Below are 3,346 nucleotides of genomic sequence, written 5' to 3' on the forward strand. Positions count from 1 at the left end.
CAGCACTGACGATATGATGCCATTCGATAGAGCTACAAAAGCGTTCCGTTATTACATTGTTCCGTTATTTCTGCGCTGCAATAACGGAACAATCTGCAGTACTATGAATATGCTGTATAAAAATATATAAATATAACCTATAAAAATTGTTATGCGTTCGAACTCGAAAGAAGCGAGAGTGTGCATGATATACGTATATATTGTTGCGGCCATGCGGTGTTCCGCTCGGCGCTGCCCCCGAGGAATCAATCGATATTAATCAATGAAAGTTTTAAGTGAGGATCGATCCTTAGCAACACGTCGTTCTCCGGTTGTTTTAGTGATTTTCACGGCGTACCGCGATCGCGAGAAGCAACGTCGCGAATGCGACAATTTTGAGGGCTCGTCCAGAATCGAATTTTTTTTTCTATCCGCGCGCGCGCGCGCGCGCGCGTGTGTGTGTGTGTGTGTGTGTGTGTGTGTGTGTGTGTGTGGTGATAATGGCGGAGCGACAGACGGAAGAGACGGGGACAATAAGAAGCGACAGGACGGAGAGTAATTCTGCTAGAAAGAGGGCCTGTACTCGAGCGAAAGAGCCGGAGGCGTCTCCGAACTTGGAGAATTCTTCGCTTGACGCTGGAGGAGCTTCGCTCTCTGAGGGAGGAGCGCGCTCGACGGAAAACGGAAACATCTTCGATGTCCGGTCCGCAGGAAGAGATTCCGCAACATCCGATGTCAGGTCGTTTTCAAATTTTAATTTCGGTTGCGGAATAAAATTAAAGCCCGTATACGTATGACGGGAATGTTCCGTTGTGTGAATTTCTTACGCAATTTGATTGCGCGGGCTAATGGTTGGGGTAATTCCGAGAAGGCCGTTGTGTTGGCGTCCTGCCTCAGGGGAAAGGCGCGTTCAATTTTGGAGGAAGGAACGGAGCTGGAAAATTCTCAACTCGATAGTTTGGTTGCGCGATTAGAATTGCGTTTCGGGGAGAATTTTTCTATTCAAAATTATTACCTTCAATTTACAAATCGAAAACAAAAATCAGGAGAGGAAATAGCCGCGTTAGGCTCAGAATTAGAGCGACTTTCTCGTCTGGCTTATTGGGAATGTTTTCCCGGTATGCGAGATAAAATTGCCTGTTCCCAATTTATTGACTTTATCATGGGAACATTAAACAAATTCTTCAATTGGAGGGGCTCACGTCCTTGAAGTCGTTGAGAGAGCAATGGCAATTAAAATTATAAGAGAAAATAGTTTTGAAAAAAAGGTCTATAGTGAACAAGTGGGAGTAAAGAATTTTTCTTTTTCTAAGTGGGAGAAACTTTAGTGGGGAAAGAAATAAAGTTTTCGAAAAACGAAATAAGCGGGAAACGAATTATAAGGGATCAAAAAGTTATGTGGAGAGGAATAAATTTCCTCGCAAAGAAAAAAAGTGCTGACAATGTGGTAAACAGGGACACTTTCACTCGGAGTGTCCAATCTTTTTGGAATCGCAAAAGGGAAATTAGGTTTCGTTGAGCTTACGGGGGCGAGTTCAACGAAGAAGGATAATGCTCCAAGTAGCATTAGGAGTTTTAGAAGAAATTGTGAAAAGAATGAAAGTTTTGTTTTGCGCGGTTTGCTAAATGAGAAAGATTGTTTATTTAAGTTAGATACGGGCTCCGATGTTACATTCGTAAATAGTGGTTTTGCAGGTATTAAAGGGAAGCGATTTTCTGTAGGAGAAAGTAACTTGAGTTACTTACAAGGAAGAACCCTACAGGTGAAAAAGTTCCGGTAAAATTTAAAGTTTTAATTAAGATTGAGATAGGCAGGTTTACTTTGGAGATTTTTGCATTTGCAGTTGAAATGACTGAGGATTGTATTCTGGGAGCGGATTTCTTTTCGCGCGTAGGAATGCAATCGGCTATAGAGGCTTTTCTTTAAGAAGGATTAGAAGTTAGTTTCTGTCAGCGAATAACGAGTGTGGAGGAGAGTGTTCCTATAGGATTGAAGGAATTCTTCAATAATAATTCTCGAATTAGAAGAGAATCAGAAAGTGATTTTTGTTAAACTTTTACAGGAATTTCACGATATATTTTCTGAGTAAGCCGTTGCGGGAAAGTGTAAAATTCTTCAACATAAAATTGAATTGTTGGATTCTCGTCCTATTAAACAGGTTCCTAGGAGAATTCCAATACATTTGCGTTCAGAAGTTGAAAGAATTATGGAAGACATGAAAGAACAAGGGATAATTGAAGAATCTTCAAGCCCTTGGGTTTCTCCAGCAGATAAAGAAGAAAGAAGATTCTCTTAGATTTTGCGTTGATTATCGGAAATTGAATACGGTTACGAAAAAGGATTCTTATTCGCTACCAAGAGTTGACGATCTTCTTGATCAGTTATCGAGAAATGCTTGGTTTTCCACTCTGGATTTGAAGAATGGTTATTGGCAATTGAAAATTCGTCCCGAAGATAGGGAAAAGACTGCTTTTTCTGTGAGTAATGGACTATGGCAATTTGTCGCGATGCCTTTTGATCTGTGTAATGCCCTAGCTACCTTTGAGCGTCTTATGGAACAGGTACTTCGGGATTTACTTTCGAAAATTTGCCTGGTTTATTTGGATGACGTGATAGTATTTGGCAAAACTTTTGAGGAAATGAAAGAGAATTTAAAAGAGGTTCTTCTGAGATTTTGTGCTGCGAAACTTAGTGTTAACCCAAAAAAATGTAATTTATTTAGGAGACAAGTAAAATATTTGGGTCACGTTGTTTCTTCCGCCGAGATCGCTACGGATTCTAAGAAAACTGAAGTGGTCACTGAGTGGCCAATTCTTCAGAATAAGAAATAGATTCAAAGTTTTCTTGGATTTTGCTCATATTATCGGAAATTTGTTAAGGGATTTTTTTCAATTGCGAAGCCTTTGTTTAAGTTAACTGAGAATTTGACTAAATTTGATTGTACCGGGCAATGTCAAGAACATTTTTGAAGTTAAAGCAGGCATTAACGTCTGTACCTCTTCTTTCCTTTCCGAAAGAAGAAGGAAAGATGATTCTGGATACGGATGCTTCAGGTTTTGGAATAGGGGCGGTACTTTCTCAAGTTCAGGACGGCTGCGAGAGGGTCATTGCCTATTATAGTCGGGTTTTGAACAAGCCTGAGCGGAATTATTGCACAACAAGAAGAGAGTTATTAGCTTTGGTAGAATCGGTGAAACATTTTCATCATTATTTGTACGGAAAGAGTTTTTTTCTATCCGAATTGATCATGCTTCTTTGAGATGGTTAATGTCCTTCAAAGACTTGGAGGGACAATTGACTCGCTGGACGGAAAGATTACAGCAATACGATTTTGATGTTGCTCATCGTAAGGGAATTACACACGGT

This window comes from Pogonomyrmex barbatus, unplaced genomic scaffold (genome assembly GCF_055798465.1).
Source record: "Pogonomyrmex barbatus isolate J1 unplaced genomic scaffold, ASM5579846v1 scaffold15, whole genome shotgun sequence".
Lineage (NCBI taxonomy): Eukaryota > Metazoa > Arthropoda > Insecta > Hymenoptera > Formicidae > Pogonomyrmex > Pogonomyrmex barbatus.